The sequence below is a fragment of the Notothenia rossii genome (genome assembly GCF_949606895.1).
Source record: "Notothenia rossii genome assembly, chromosome: 12".
Taxonomy (NCBI): Eukaryota; Metazoa; Chordata; class Actinopteri; order Perciformes; family Nototheniidae; genus Notothenia; species Notothenia rossii.
In genome coordinates this window covers 4,469,874-4,486,555 of record NC_136911.1, presented here as the reverse complement: position 1 = coordinate 4,486,555, position 16,682 = coordinate 4,469,874, and the positions used below count along the sequence as shown (strand labels likewise).

At 43.6% G+C, this 16,682-nt stretch overlaps 1 protein-coding gene across 3 annotated transcripts in view; it reads left to right on the top strand.

Moving 5' to 3' along the window:
* Positions 1-1,428: 1,428 nt before the first annotated feature.
* Positions 1,429-16,682, top strand: part of zfhx4 (zinc finger homeobox 4) — an 80,924-nt gene continuing 65,670 nt past the window's right edge. Inside the window, exon 1 of one of the 3 annotated variants that reach the window (XM_079662064.1) lies at positions 1,429-1,492. The gene's annotated coding sequence lies outside the window, so the exon portion shown is untranslated. Of the gene's footprint in view, positions 1,493-1,540; positions 1,573-4,876; positions 5,260-16,682 lie in introns of those variants that run through there. The other 2 variants (XM_079662065.1, XM_079662063.1) reach the window with 2 other exon arrangements.

Below are 16,682 nucleotides of genomic sequence, written 5' to 3'. Positions count from 1 at the left end.
AGCTGTGGTCCCATGTACATTTTACATGATTGGCACCTCCTTATTTTACCCCCCTCACCCTCTGCCTGCCCCCCCCCCTCATTCATATCATGTTGCATATTAATGCACAGTTTATGCAATAGCTCATCTGACAGTGTGCATCATGTCCATGTTTCTCCTGGGGAATTTGCATACCTGATTATCTAGTGCCTGAAGTGCTTGATTGTTGCTGTGGTGGGTTATATGATGCTGAAATGTGATATTTGGTGTGTAAGCGAGGGGGGGCTGGGTTGGGGGTGCTGAAACGCTTCCCCTTGACCCTTGAAATGCAACGTAATCCTGTGTGGCCCCGTTTGATTAGGGCATTTTTCTGTCTAATTGTTGTCATCAGGACTTGCACTATCATTGTGCATCTGGAAGCACTTTGACATCTAAGGCAGTGCTTCTCCAAAGTGGGGCTCAATAATCCTCAAAGGTCCACGAAGGCCATGCACCCCCCGGCAGAATAAAGATATATATTTTTTTTAATTTCACTCTGATTTCATTAACCTGAAATTATTCCAATTAAAGAACATATGTCTGCACAAAGGTTTCACTTGTAGAGCCTCAATGCAATTTAAAATCAATAACACAAAAAAACATATTGAGAGTCCTAGGGACAGAATCCAATTAAATGGGGACCCTTGGCTTAAGGTGTGTCCATTCGGGGGTCCTTGACATGAAAATGTTGGAGAAGCCCTGATCTAAGTGACTGAGGCAAAGGGCTGCATTGACAGTCTTTGTTTCTTTTTTCTGCTTTCTCCCTCTCTCACACTCTCCCTCTCTTTTTTCTCTCACCCCCCCTCCTCTCTTTAAAAGGGAGCGGAAGAGTGGGCTGATACCGGTCTCATGTTGCGTATGGATTTTCGTTTATATAATCGATTGAAATGTCCCAATACATTGATTTCGGGTTCAGTGTTTTACAAACAAGCGTTTATGGGTCTCGATTTTATGTTAGGGATGATTCCAGTGTGACACCGATGCTCCAAGAAATTGGAGTTGTTGATTTTTAAATAAATGATCTAAATACAAACAAATAAATATGAATTGTTTCACATTAAAAAAAAATCTAAAAACTGACTCAGGATGGGGGGAAAGCAAAAAAAAATGAGAAACAGGGTGAAAAGACACAATATTGTGCTCCCTCTCTCCTTAATCAAATAAAGTGGTGTAAAAACACACACACACAAAAGCATTTCCTTCCCTCTGAATTTCTCCTTGAATTATATGCCATCACTAGTGTGTGTGATTGCGGAATATTAAATTAAAGTGGGATAAGTCCGCACCGAGGCGGGCTGCGTCCAATCCGCAACTCATTTCCCCTGTTGTAGCACCGCATCACTGCGCTCCTCTCTTTTCAATGACAATGTGCCAAATCTGGGCATTTTGAAAACACTTTCCATATGCTATTATCGGATCGCTACTGAGGAAGAGAAAGACAGAAAAGAAGAAAACGGAATGTTTTATACCAAAGGTACCGAGAGTCTGCTTTTTTATTTATCTTCTCTTTCACTGGCTTATTGTACTTTATGCTTTTTGGGCGATTTAAAAGAGGTAAGAGGAGGAACATTTAAAGTTTTTATTATCGATTGCATATTTATGGACCGTTGTTGGATGGCTTTAGGGCTGAGTGTGAAAACGTCGAGAGAGTTTATGTTGAGCATGTATGGATACAAAAGTTCATTTTGTGTCAGTCTTTACGTTTCCCTCTTTTATTGCTAAAGAGACAATTGTTTTTGCTCACTTCTCTGCTGAGTGTTTTGTCTGCAAACAAGTCGAAGAAAAATTTCCTTTGACATTAATTTCGCTGGAATTACAGTAATCATTTTATATTTTTGAATGATTTGCAATTAATTGATTTTACAGCTCTGGGTCTTAATTTGAACACAAATGACAACTTGCAATGGCTTTACCTTTCGATTATTTCTGTGTGCTTATTCTCTATTTGATTGTGCTGAAAATATACAGTTATGATTATAATACGTGTTTAAAGAGATATAATTATACATTTGTATTTGGTTTGATTATTGTGAAGTGAGCAAGTGGCAACATCATGCGTTGAAAGAGTTACACTTAACTTCTTATTGTCTCTTTTTGGGCCTTTGTGAAGCTTGTTTGTGCGCGTGTTTGCTGCACGAGAGTTGGCCAGTGGGTCACTGTGGCAGGTTGCGGGTCAGAGCTTTGGGATTTTGCGTGTTTTTGTGTGTGTCCTGGGGAGGATGAGGGGTCAGCCATGCAGCCCCACGAGGGCGCCGACGCATAGGACAAACAAGGTGGAGGTCTGTCCAGGAAACACTGACCAGATGACCGTAAACCAGACGGGCTACACAGCATTGACTCAATTATTATTTACAAATAAAATATAATGTACCATTACAGCAATTCAGGTTTTCAGTTAGACTTCTAAGAAAATATTGATGGATCAACAATGGTTCAATCTCGTGGCATCTCAGTGTGTCAAGCCTTTAAGGTAATATCTCCGGACGATTCAAAGTTATTGATCCACTGGAGTGGCATAAGATCACTATGAGTGTTCAATGCTGCCTTTCACATGTCAATAAATGCATTAGCAAATAAAACACAATGTTTGAAAATTGCTCTATAATTAAAATAGTTTAATTTCAGTCAGTTTTGCCTTTGTTTCTAGCGGTGCCACTGTTTGGTAATTTATTTGCGAATACTCGTGCGCACACACAGACACACACACAGGCAGGCACACTCAGACACCAGACCGGAGTTTACAGATACAAATCTATAATTAATTGAGGATTGCTGCTGATATGGAAATGGGGCGAAATATTAGTTAACGCTGTCTATTGTCAAGCGGTCCTCCGGAGAAAGAGCATCGTCTGCAGGGAGAGAGGGAGGGTGGAGACCGGGGGGATTTACCAAACGCAGGAGGGTAAGATAAGCGGCAGCCTATATCAGTTCTCTAAATCCGCTTTGTACTTTCTCTTTCTCTCATTGCAAACAAATAAAATGACAAACGCAACTCCGCTGGAAAAATCACCACCACTCACAAATGTAATGATACAAAGTGGGTTATAAGTACATCCTGGTACTCGTATAAAAAAAAGAAAAACGTTGGTTTATGCCTACACAAGTCCTCCGTTTAGGTTTGTAAAGTCGCAAACGAGAAAAAGGTCCACTCCATGCAGCTTTGAGAGCTCGACGCACGGCCCAGGTGGACTTATTGCTCGTCCGCAGCAGTAGCGGGCTGACTGGACTCTCCAAGCCGTCTCTGAGCGACGCCTCCCAAGGCTTGACAGGCTAGAAAACCCCCCTGGAGGACAGGGAGGCAGCTGCAGCAGTAGCGGCAGCAGCAGGAGCCTTGGATCCGGGTGAAAAGTGACGCCTCTGTTCCTCACCTCGACCCACCCACCCCCTTTTGTCAGAGACCTCTCTAAACCCAGAATAAACAGCCTCGGGTCGGGTCGGGCTCGAATCTCTTGGCTTCTTAAGGATCCAGTTGGTATGGGAGCAGTCCAGTCAATGTGGCTGCAAAGTAGACCTAGTAGTTCACTTGCCAGCAGCAGCCTTATCATCACATCCCAAGCCCCGGCTCATGCAGTTCAATTCACCCCCAGCTTCGATTTTTTTCCATGAAGGCGAACAAGATCTCTTGATTTTCTCCCCGATTGAGACTGTGTAAAGTCTTCCTCTTTGCCCAAAAGCCACTATTAAGCAACCGGGGGGGAACACACAGTAAACGGTTTGCATTGAGAGGATATAGGGCCAACAGACGGATGTAAGGACACTACATGTAAACGCCAGTGAATGGAGCTTTGAATAGAGAGGGGGATTTTTGAGTGACCCTGTATTGGATTTTGCAGTTTGGCTCTATTGAACCCACACGGGGCCTCGGCGTTCCCGAAAGGGCAGTGATGGCTTTCCAACATGTGCTGGATTACTGTGATGCAATGATGCTTTGATTTTTAATCTTAGAACTGTGTGTGCTTAACATGCAACAGATCAGATCCCCTCACTCCGAGAAACAAATGACTGTATTGTAAAATAATATAATTAAAAAAGTCCAAACTTTGCACACAGGTGTAGTGTAAATAACTCATATGAATGCGTTTTGTGCATAAATTATATTACCGAATTACACAATACCTGCAGGCCCGTTTTGATACGTGAGACAACACGATGGTGTACTCCTCTCACTCAGGTTTATTTTGTCTGCTTTTATTTATGATTAAAAAAAAACAATAATATTCAAAACCTCTTCATTTCATTTTCATAAATTATATCAAACCATACGAGTTCACACACGTATTTTATTCTCAGAACATTCAACCGACACGCAAAGGCTGTCCTTTCTGCTCATGTTTAAGGAAAAGTAATTCACCTGTAGTGAGGCTAATCAATAAGACAAAGCTGTAGTACACAAATGAGCATTATGGGGAGAACACAAATATTCTTCTTGTATTTATGAAATCTATAATAGATGTGTTGGAGCATCCTGCGCTTCAGTACAGAAATATCCATGTGCAAAACTAGTTTTTATACAGAGACAGATGACTTCTAAGTACTTGTAAGTAATTCTGAGTGCAGCCTGTTTGCTGTGCAGGAAGCGATCGTCCATTGTTCTACATGTGATTTGGCCCTCAGAGAGAAACCATACAAAAGGATTTTTCTGCGCGCATGGACCTCTGCGGCCGCCAGGGCTCCGTGTGCGCGTCATTTGCAATGTGGAGACTGTTGATCAACTCACTAATTACACTCCTCTCCCTCCCTCTCCGTCTCTCTTTTGCTCCCTCCCTCTCTCTCGCTCTCTCTCTCTTTCTCTCTCTCTCCCATTCGCCCTCTCTCTCTCTCTGTCTCTCTACCCATTCCCAGAGTGCATATCGGGAAATAGACACACAAAGACATGCGCACTCAACTTAATCAGCCATTTTTTTAAACAGGGCTAAAACGATAATAATTAGCAGAATAAAGACATATCGGATTTTCATTTCCTTTCCTCCGTTTCCCGACCCCCGTCCACAAGAGAATCTGCGAGGCAGCCCGTCGACACGTCGTTTCACCGCCACCGGAACCAAAATAAGGGATAGCTCTCTAAGCGCTTGACATTTGTGGTTTTACCCCCTTTTCCCAATATAAAGTTGGAGGATTATTGTAATTTTCCCTGTTTTTCCACGTTTTGATTGTCCACTTACGCAAGCCGCTGGATGTGACTGTTTTATAAACCCAACAGCAGAGAGAGAAGCGGAGGTGACGGCTTTGGAGGGGAAGAAAGTAAGTTTTTTCCTATCCACCTCTCCCTTTAACTTTTATTGAGTAGTTTGGTGTGTGTGTTAAATTTAGGGGTCGGGTATCGATTATCTATCTCGCTGGTGGATCTTTGACATCGGGGTTGTTTGGATAACAGGTGCTGGTTGTTTTTAGTCCAGAATAAAGGCGGATATCGTGATGTTAGTGCAACTCCGGCGCTTTGGCTTCAATAAAACAAGCGAGTGACAGGGACGGAGGCGTTCTTACGCATGTGTCCGTGCTATTACACTCGGATATCACATCGACACCGGTCTTTTGCAAAGTTTATACTATTGTCACGGAGATTGTTGGCTGGACACTCCACGTTAGATAACACGAGCCGAGACAAGCGTTTCTCCCCCTTTTGTGGCTTTGCATTGCGGATGTGGTGTTGCCTTTCCAGGAGTCCGATCTCTCGGACATGTCCGCTTTCAGCTTGTTTCAGTCGAGGGCTCCGACTTCATGTTTCCCCCCTTCAACCCACTCCTCATTTCACTCCCTAACAGTCAGATATTTCATATGAAAAGGTAACTCGGATGCACCGCAGCGCTCAAAGCCAGTTTTGAACATCGGCTTTCATGCACCTTCCAGGCATTCACTGCCGGAGTGGCGATCAGTCTCCAGACACGATCCCCTTCCGTGTGCACAAGTGTATATTTTGTAATAGTTGAAGTAACAGCTTTATTGAACCATCGGTACAAAGGCGAAGAGTGTTTGCGATCACAGTCCGTACATCCCGTACCTGCTGCGCTCAGAAAGTAGTCTCACTTTAGCGAGGCGTGGGTGGCTAGGTCGCCCAGCAGGGAGAGCGATCGCTGGGCTGCTGATAGTACGGCATCCCTTCAGAGCCAGGTCTCCTGTTTTTCTTTAACACCGGCATTTAAAAGCAGGACAATGTATCCAAAACTCATCTGTATTAATTGACATTAAGACATTTTAATTTCATCCATAGTCCACAAGTTCCATTTCTCGGTCCCCATCCGCGGCGGTGGGTTTATCATTTCCTCATATAAATGGTCCCTGTTTTAATCCCGAGATATGCGGGTTGGAACATCTTCTTTAAATTGTAGATTGCGGTTGTTTTGTATCAATTTCGAGGCGACAGGGCGCACAGGAAGGCGTTCTCAGGTATTTTTGCGCCCTGATGGCTGTTTTTTGAAGTAGGTAGACTTGGCTCGGATTGGGACGCGACAGTGACAGGGGGGACATCGATCGCACGGGAGGAAAAAAAAAAAAAACATCAGGGCCAAGGGGCCAGTCAGTCTCCAACCCGGGTATGTAACGGTTTAGTGAGTGTGTGTGCGAGCAGAGATACGCTCCAAATGAACGGTGTACAGAATAAGCTTTTTACAGGACTGTCTCTATTTACACACGGCTTTTCTGGCTCTTTTATGTGGATTTCGAAAGCTATTTATTCCCGAAGTTAAAGGATTTTAAAGCAGTATTTCTAACTGTGTTATTCTTTGTTGTTTTGTTCGGATTTATCAAAGTGTATATTGCGTGAATGCTCACTTTTTAATCAAAATACGGGTTTTCTGTTGTACTCACACAGTAAATACGGACAGCTATCATTGCTTTAATTATCGGAATTAATCAATTGTTTCATTATTATAATTATGATTATAATTTTTTGCGTAGTATTACGTTATCTTATATTTAATTTTTAAAACTAAATCTTTTTATAATTCAATTTTTTGGATCAATTACATTTGAACATAAATCAGATACATGTTATAGATTGCTAAATTATAAACTCTGATGTTTTTTGACAGAATGGATCCTCCTTTTAGTACATTTTAGATTATTTAATAGCATCTGCATACAGTCCTTTATTTCCTTACAAAAATGCAGCCTAGGCCTTATAATAAAAAATAAAATAAAATGTGAAATTATGAGTGGAGATGGTCCTGTCTAATTGCAGTGAATTTCATCAGTTAATGACGGTATTGTCTCACTCTATAATAACAGAATATCTTTGTTATTTTTCTTTTCTTGCAAATGAGAGATTTTTGGAGGTTTATGTTTGCAGAAGCCCAGGCCCCTTGTTTTTGTTTTTCAGTGTGTGGTGTCTTAGCACTATCAAAGGCTGGGTGTGTATATCTTTGCATGTTAGTTAAGCAGCTTGTAACGTTCATTTCACCCGTAGCAGTGGAGGGGAGGGATACAAAAACATATAGTGTGAAAGATGGGCTGACAGCACTGGGAGGACAATAGCTGTTGGCTTGAAAATGCTTCTTGATTATTAAAAGCTAATACATTTTCAGCATTGCAGCCTTCATTAAGGGTGCGGATGGAGGGGGGGCGAGAGGGATGAGAGGGTAAAGGGAGGAGGAGAGGATGGGAGAGAGAGGGAGACAGGGGCTGAGTCTGTCCTATAACTCCTGGGCCCAAGACACATGCAGCTAGAAGATTGGCTCGGGCCTCTCCTAGGGGTCGACAATGTGTCATTTCCACCCGGCTAGATTGCCCTCTGCCTATCTGATATTAATGTGCAAATCAATATTTCAGGGATTAAATTTCCCTTCTTCATTTTTTATGGTTTCTACCTCAATAAGTCTCCCGTCTAATAGAGGAGGCTGGATGATTTAGAAGCCTTTGCTGCAGAAAGAGAGAGGGAGAGAGAAAGAAATAGAGAGGAGCTTTGCAACAAGGCTATCGCTGCATTTTAATGTTCTTCTTCGTGGATCCCCCATAGGCCCTCAGTAAGGAGGCTATATCGCTGCTTTGCAGTGTAAAGACAGCCAATTTGGCTAAAAGGGCAGAAAGGGAAAATATGAGTCCGGTTGAATACTTAAGACGCTGTGGTAATCCGAGTAGCAGGTATTAGTGAAGGGGAGCTCCCCCCCTGTCAGAGAGACACACACACACACACACACACACACACACACACACACACACACACACAGACACACAGACACACACACACACACACACACACACACACACACAGACAGAGCGACATCCAAACCTGCATTACCAGCCGTCATGCTTCAGCGAACAGTATAGCTTACTACACGCTGGACTGCTATAACAATATATTTTTTTCTTCTTCTCTTTCTCCTCCACTTTTCGCCTTTTTTGCATGGAAGCCCATCGACATCCACTGGGGAGATTTACTCTCCTGCGTAAATAACATCTGGCATATGTGCGCGACAGAAATGAATCACTCTGACACAATGACCTGTGTATGATTATTGGGGAAAGGGAGGAGTGTATTACCATAGTCATAATGCTGCATCTCATTGAGAGTCAACCAAATGAGCTTGGACCCCTTGACTCCCCATAGACATTCATTAAGGGACAGTGCACACAGAGGCGTCTGTCTGCCCATAGGTGTGTGTGCGTCTGTGCATGTGTGTTTATGTAATCCTCCTTCCTGTACCATCTGGTGTGTGTGTGCATGCATGTAGACGTGCATGTCCAGCAGCAGCACAGTGTGAATTTCCCCCCTCACTCAGCCCCCCCCCCCCCCTTCATTCAGCCTTTTGCAGCAGAGCAGAGTAGACTGTTTTAACATACTCCTGATAGGGAGAGTGTCAGCGAGTGAAAACACGAAAAGAGAGGGAGAAAGAGACAGAGGAAGAGGCACAAAAGAGCTCTAATTGTAGCACGACCGCTTGGCTTCCTCCCTGATTCACGGCCATTACGATGTGGAAAGCACAAGCGCCTGTCCTCCATTATCAAAACGGCAGGCCTACACACACACTCTCACATCCATACACGCATACTCACTGGGGGGAATCATGTAGATTTTTGTCTGTTATCTATAACTCAAATGACTGCGGCCATCATGGTCACCATCTTTGAGGAGATTCGATATTGAACCGCACCTCACTCAAATGATGGCTGCTTTAATTTAGTAAAAAAGTAGGTGTTTATTTTTTGTTTGGACCTTGTACTTGACTTTGATGGGCCAAGTTTGAGATTCTCTCTTGCACGCTTCTTCCTAAGCTTTCTAATAGACAGTGTTTTATGCAACATGTATTATGCAACTGTTCAAAGCATGTAGTTTTGGAAGCAAAGAGCTATCTCACAGCTGAATATTTTAGATAGATCAAGGTGTAATATTCTCTTGGCTGTGTGTGTGTGTGTGTGTGTGTGTGTGTGTGTGTGTGTGTGTGTGTGTGTGTGTGTGTGTGTGTGTGTGTGTGTGTGTGTGTGTGTGTGTGTGTGTGTGTGTGTGTGTGTGTGTGTGTGTGTGTGTGTGTGTGTGTGTGTGTGTGTGTGTGTGTGTGTGTGTGTGTGTGTGTGTGTGTGTGTGTGTGTGTGTGTGTGTGTGTGTGTGTGTGTGTGTGTGTGTGTGTGTGTGTGTGTGTGTGTGTGAGGTGACGGTCTGCAGTCATAGTGTCAAGATCTCCTGTCTCAGCGAGGCCTGTAGGGGGAGAAGCTAAGAAGTCCGCAGCAGCTCAGCATTATGTCTCAAAGAGGGGGGCTTCCTTTGTCAGCCCTGGGGCACCACCGCTAACACACACTTTCTCTCCATCACACACACTGAGCGAGAGGCGGAGGAGGGTTAAAGACTTGGAACGAGATCAAGCCCCTCCGTAGCTCCCAGGGAGGGTACTTGTGAATATTCGAGTTTTAGTGTAATTAGCACTTAATTATATTAACATATGCAAATTGTCAGGCGGAGAGCTTGTACCGCCGGTGGGTATCGGCTGAGATACAAGTGACTCTATTGTACCACCACGGCAGAAAAAAAGAATAATGGGTGTGTGTAAGGCAACCAGCCAGCAGCCAGGCAGCCAGCCCCCCGTGCTAGCACATAACCAGCTAGCTCTTTAAGTCCCTGGCTGGCCGCTTTGCCAAATTTCATTAGTCGCCATGACGACCTGGCTAATTGTGCTGACTAATGTCCCCTGATCTGTCGTCAGCCAGGATGGGTGTGTGTGTCACCCCCCCAACAAAAATGAGAAGGGCAGAAAGAGGCCCGAGTGTCCAGATTAAAGCAGCACACAATGACTCCTATTTACACACGTTCCGCTTGTACCAGCATTTGCATATTCAAAAATTCTCTGCCATCTTCCCTTGTCAGCTCAGTGTGTGTTTGCATGTGTACCCGTGCATTGGCAAGGTTGTGCGCATGTGGCAGCAATGTGTCCGACGGGACGACAGCATTTCAGCTGCGAGTCGTGTGTGTGTCGCTCTGTGTGCGTCACATGTGTAACACACTGCTGTCTGTGAAGAGAGACTTGGACTCTGTGACTGCGATGGCCTTGTGTAGCGACACAGCTGAATTTGTTTTTGATTACTGTACAAGACTGAGATTCTGGCAAAGAAAGGCTCGGGCCTAAATAACAGGCACAGAGTTTTATGCCTTTGAAACTTTCAGCCCCTCTTTTCATTCCATCCAAATATCTAATTACAACACGTTTTCATTGCGGCCCCCAACCGAGCAGCAGGACTTTCTTTTTTTAGGGGGAGGGTGGACAAACATTTAATTTTCTGTGCTTCCCGCTAGCCAAAGGTGGATAGAGATTGGGCCTAGTCGGTGCTACTAGTACTTGCATGCTAATCCTGTTTTTTGACAGGAATGTAAACTGATATAATTGCTTTTCAGAGGCAGGAACGGCGGTTTATACAAGTGTGAAAGCACGGGAAAGGGGATTAGCATTATTTTGCATAATGCTGGGCAGGCGCTGAATGGGGCATTGAACGCTTGACTGGGTGACAGAGATGAAAGAGAGATGAAATGCTCTACCCCTCTCCTCGCTCCCTCCCCTCTCCCCTACAGTCCCTCTGTCTCTGGCCACTGTTGCCGGTAGAGGAGTGTGTTTGCAGCAGAGGACCCCCGGAAATGCCACACTGGTGTTTTTGACTGTTTGTATCGGATGCCAGCAGATGGAAGCTGTCATGTGTGGCAATATGTATGATAATAGAGTAACTGGTAAACTCCTGGCTTCCTAAGCCCTCATGTACTAAACTGCATCCCTAAAGCACTGGAGTGTGCAATTATGTAGTGGATGGATGTGGCTCAGGTAGCATTTACATGGAAGGAAGGGAGCGGCTTTCGTGGATCAAATCAAACTACACTGTTCTTACATTTGCCTTTATTGAGATGTTTACTGAGGATTTGGTCGGATATCGTCTGGGTAGAGGGAACTTTGCAATAGCGAGGCAGGTGTGTTTTATGTGAATGCCTGAGTGAGTGTGTGTCTGCTGGTAGTCGTAGGTGGGGGCACAACAAGGGTGGTGACGCAGCCGAAAATTGCCACCGTGACTCCCATATGACCCGGCTCGACTTTGTGAGTAATTTATGATCAACCGTCATCATTGCCATTGCATCTGGCGTATGGAAATGATCCAAGGTCGAGGGAGGGGAGCGAGGTCGGGTAGTGGAGAACATGAACGCCACAAAGGCCGGTGTGGCCTGTTTTTGTTGTCTCTCATTGGACAGGATCCTCTTTCTTTGACCTTTTGCACGCCTTCCCTCGCCTTTCATATGTTAATGCTGGCCAGACCCGAGGAGGAAACGTGCTGGAGCTGAGTGGAGGAGGACAAAGACTCCCTCTCTCTTTCTCTGCCTCCTTTCCACGCCATATCTCCTCTTTTCTTGCTTCTTCCCCTCTCAACAACTTGACAGACTTTGGCATGAAAGGAAGTGAGTGCTTAGCGGATGGGAAAGGTGGGGATGGCGTTCTCGCCGTGACCTGCGCCACCTGTGAGGATCAAGTGCAGAGATCCTCGGTTATGTGTATGTGGAGTGTTATTTTGAGTGGCCCTTGTAGTGCGTATTGCAGATCGGTAATCGTTTGAGCCGTGTCACCGGTAGTGCTATAGCTCAGTCGCTTGAGGAGTGATTTGTTGCTTTTCGAGTGAAGCTGCTGGAGTTGTCATACCGGGTCTATATTTCTCCCTCAGCTCCGCCAGCTGTATGTTCTTACAACCAGTAAAGTAGTGTCTCTGGCGGGGTAAAAGGATACTAATATAGTTACTATAACCCTCCCCTAACATAATACTCCACTGTTGAGCATGACGTGGTTCGGGGCTCTTCTGGCTCTGTTATGGGAAGGGGGCATGTTATCTGTAGGAAATGTAATTTTTGTCCTCATTGAAATCGTTCATTATTGAGCGCGCTTATCTAAATGTTTTTGTTGCTGTTGGTCCTTTGCCAGTCAGGATTGCGTTACCCTCTCTCTCTCTCTCTCTCTCTCTCTATGTCTGTCTCCCCCTCTCATCTCGTCAGGCCTACATCAGTCTCTTAAGGGAAAATAGAAAGAGGGGATTTTTCTCTTCCCTCTGTGCTCTGTCCCGTTCTCAGGCTCTCCTGCCTTTTTTGCATCAGCCATCTCATACAGGATATTAGCCGTGGAAAAACACGGGTCAGGGTATTTAATTTAGAATAATATGTTTATTCTTTTCATTTCAAAGTGGAAATAGGGAGGGTTTTTCGCAGGGTGGGGAAAGAACAATCCGGGCCGTGTGTTGGAAGAGTGGTTCTGTTTGATCTGAGGTCCTGCGGGCCCTGGGGGTGGCTGAGATTCTCAGGTTCAGGTCAAATAAAACAGGCTGTTGAAAAAAATGAGGCCTCTCTTTCTGTGGTATTGTCTTTTGCTTTCTCTGTATATCTCTGTTGGTGTCTGTTTCTCAGGTTTCGCTCTGTCTCGTCTTTCATTTGCATCTCTGGATGTTCCTTTTTTTCTGTGCCATGGCAGTCAGGTAGGGAGGGGAGTTCATCGCAAACAGTGATTGGACTATTCAAATGCACAGAGAAACTCCCTTCTCGCTCATATTTCAAAACTTTAACTCTATTTGACATGTGTTTTTATACTCAATGTATTTCCGTACATCTGGTGTAGACTTTGGGCTGCAGTCGGTGACATTGCTTGTCCTCTGTACTCCTTGATGCAGTCACTGTGAAGGACACTCGCTCAGCCCTTCAGGTCCAAGTGAGCGCCTCAAATCTAAACTATTCAACAAAGCATGTAGTGGGCTTTTGTTTTAGAAAGGTTTGTCCCCCTCGTACTTAGCAGCAAAATAATGCACAGTACAAAAGGTTATATGCCACATTTTATCGATTGCTTTTCAAAGTATTTTCATTGCTTTAAAAGCTGGCAACGTAGAAACAAAAGCGGGGGTAAAAATAAATATGCACAACCGCCTCGTCCAAAGAGAAGTTAAAAAGACTGGGGAGGGGAGGGGGGGGGGGGGAAGAGGATGAATGACTAAGTTTCCACAGGTTTGAGAAAAGATACACCACAATAGCACAAGACATCTCATGACAAATGATGCATTCTCCCTCCTCGTTGGCCAAAGACAAAGGCGGGGATTGAAGAGGCACAGTGCCCAGTCACAGGACAAATGCACATTAATAGACCTTAAGAAAACACAGAGAGAGTGTTAATATATATCCATGGGAACAAAAAAAAAGCAAGATAATGATAGGATATGCAAATAGCACTCACTTTTTCTTCGGTTCAGGTGTATCATTCCTTTGAGCATGTTCCTGTGTATGTATGCATGTGTTTCTTATATGCGACATGATTGGCATATGGTATTCCTGAAGGCAATAACATGTGGATATCAAGGCCATTGGCAGGGCTCGTCAGGGAATAAGTGGCTATTTAATTATGCATGACTTGTGGGCTTAAACAAACAGTGTAATGAGAGGTGAGACTAATTTACCAAAGGATTTAGCCCTTGTTGCATGGAGACCTTCTCCGTTATTCTATTAAAAAGAATAATAATAATAGTTATAATAATAATAATAATAAATACTCACAGTTCTTGGAAACATTCATAGTATTTTAAGAATTAGTCCAGACTGTTTTGTAGCTACAAGGATATATTAAAAGTATTACAAAAAACAGAATATTTTCTTTTCCAGTGTAGGTCTCAGTCTGATCTAATACAGGCAAGCGAGCATGTGTCTCCACAACTCCCCCGAGGAGACTCCAGCCAACACTATCCCTCTAAAAACCCCGGCTTTTTTTTCTGGCCTGGCACCAGCTTCGGAATAATCTTTAATTATTTGCTTTTAAAAAGAAAGAAAGAAAAATAAGTCTCCTTTTTTTTTTCTGTGACAGTGAAGAAGAAGAAGAGCAGAGCAGCGCAGGAATGTTCTTGTATATGAAATTGTAGGTATTAACAGCGCCGGTTTTGTCAGCGGTTTCACTGATGTATCAGCTCCCTGCCCCTAGACTAAATAAAGAGGGGAGTTTCGCTGTGTTTCATCCCAGTTTAGATGAGCAGATATAGGAAGGCATTTGGAAGAATTGTTAAAAAAGCAAAGTATGGCCGAGGAATGGACCTCCTTCTTAACACAATACCCTAAACAAGTGTCAAGATGTGGTGATGGATGGGCCGCTGTTCTTTTTGGCTTCTTGGAGACCTTCACCCTTATACCTTTTGTGCAATATTGTAAACGCTTCAGAGATTTTTATTAAAAGACTAGAGCTTACAGTCATTTTCTTGCCCTTTTCAGGATGTACTTTATGTATAATTTAAAATATAATCTGTTTGAATGTGCCTTTGCTTCGTCTTAAGGAGAGCATATAAAAAAAGAAAGGGAGATATTGCTGACTCTGGTCTTCAGCTGCCTTGTCATTGACCTCCACGGTCTCATGGTTGTCACATTAAGGGCAATGCAACACTCGTAAAGCACAGAAAAAAGAGAAAGATGGCACAGTAACAGACCATCATTTCATATTGATAATTGGATAGTAAGATGTTGTAATCGTACATGTTAGATTTTACGTGTAATTCCTCCAATTGCTGTTATTTCCTACAGAAAACGGTAAGGTAATGGGTCCATTTCATTTCGGCTCCCTCTCAGCGGGCAGGCCCTGGATTTGCGTGACATGGTGTTTATTTGATAAAGGAATATTATGGTGCTAATCTGAAACCACGCTAATTACATCTGACAGTTGTTTGTTTGTAGTGAAATCCAATTAAAATGTACACTTTTCAACTCAATTGCTCACCCCTTCCCTCCCTTCCTATTCTTTGCCTTCCCTCCCACGGCAACCAGTAAAAGAGCCCATGATGGCATAAATAACAACTGTGCTCTGCTTGTGGTTTTTGTGAGAAGAGGGCAAACTCACAACAGCTGTCAGAAAAAAGGGGGCTTGTTTAAAAAGCAAATGGCTTTGGTCTAAAGTTCATTTGTAGACCTCTCTAATTAAATAGAGAGCCAAAAGCTTAAGTTAATTAGTAATTCCCTGGGTCCAGAAATTAGACCTGTCACGAGTATTGGAGCGCTGGAAAGCCGAAAGGTATGTTGGTGTTATCTGTGCTTCTTCTTTTGCAAAAGCCCGCACATTTTGCCTGTAGAAACGCTCAAGACATTAATAGTCTTTTTGTGGCGTGTCAGAGAAGTGCTACGGAGATATTTAAGTGAGAGGCACATAGCTTGTGGCGTCAGTCAGGATACCTGCCCTATGATTATGTTTATGAAGATAATAACAGGGCTAGGGTCCCGCCGAGTACCGTCTTTTAGAAAACAGTGGGGGTTTGAACTTTAAACTTTATTGTTACCCCTGGAAAAGAGCAGGAAGGTTCGGTCGCCATGTTGGAGATATGTCTGTACAATTAGCAAGGTGTCTCTGTGTGCTAACTGTTCAATGTAAAAGCAGATGTTCTTTTTTTCGACTGTCCTCCTCTCTTGTACTTGACAGTGTAATTGCACAGATAAGCACAGGTTAAGCAAACATAAATCAGCTGACTTTAACACAATGCAGAGACATGATGTCCCTGCCTGTTCTGACCATAATAGAGTAATGACTAGCATTTGAGACAGCTGCGGTACAATGCATTGACTAATATGTGCTATCCTATCACTGGCTGGCGTGTTTCTCGGTCACTCGATACAGACAAACATCTTTCACCAAATAGGGCAACATTTATGACATTGTTTTCCCTTTCCTAAAAAGGACTGAATGTTAGGCAACAAAGTCTAACTTGCTGCATTAGTTTGTAATGCTTAATAATAGGTTCCAATATATCAGCACGACTTACTGCTCTTGCAAAATTGTTTTAGTGCTGGAAAAGTACCCCATGCTTTTAATTCCCGACCGCTGCGGCTGTGATGAGGCAAGCATTTTGAGAATAGGCCTTTTTATTTTTGAGCCTTCGAATAAATTGCATCTTTAAGTTATTTGTACAAGTGCCGCAGTTATCATACTTTAATATAAACAGAGAATCGGAGGCTCATAGTCGATACAGTATAACCAGACGTTTATATTTGCAAGGTGGATGTGAAATGCCTGCGTCAGAGACTGCTCTCTGTGTCTGTCTGAGAGTGTGTGCTATCCTTGACTGACGTGGACAATGTTTGCTTAACCTCTTCTGTGCTGCACCACCATGGCCTTGTCAATTTAAGTGTGTGTGTGTGTGTGTATGTGGGAGAGGGAGAGATTCCAGCAATGGTTGCTTTCATTTTTCATGTTCCCAGCAGTATTTTTTTCTAA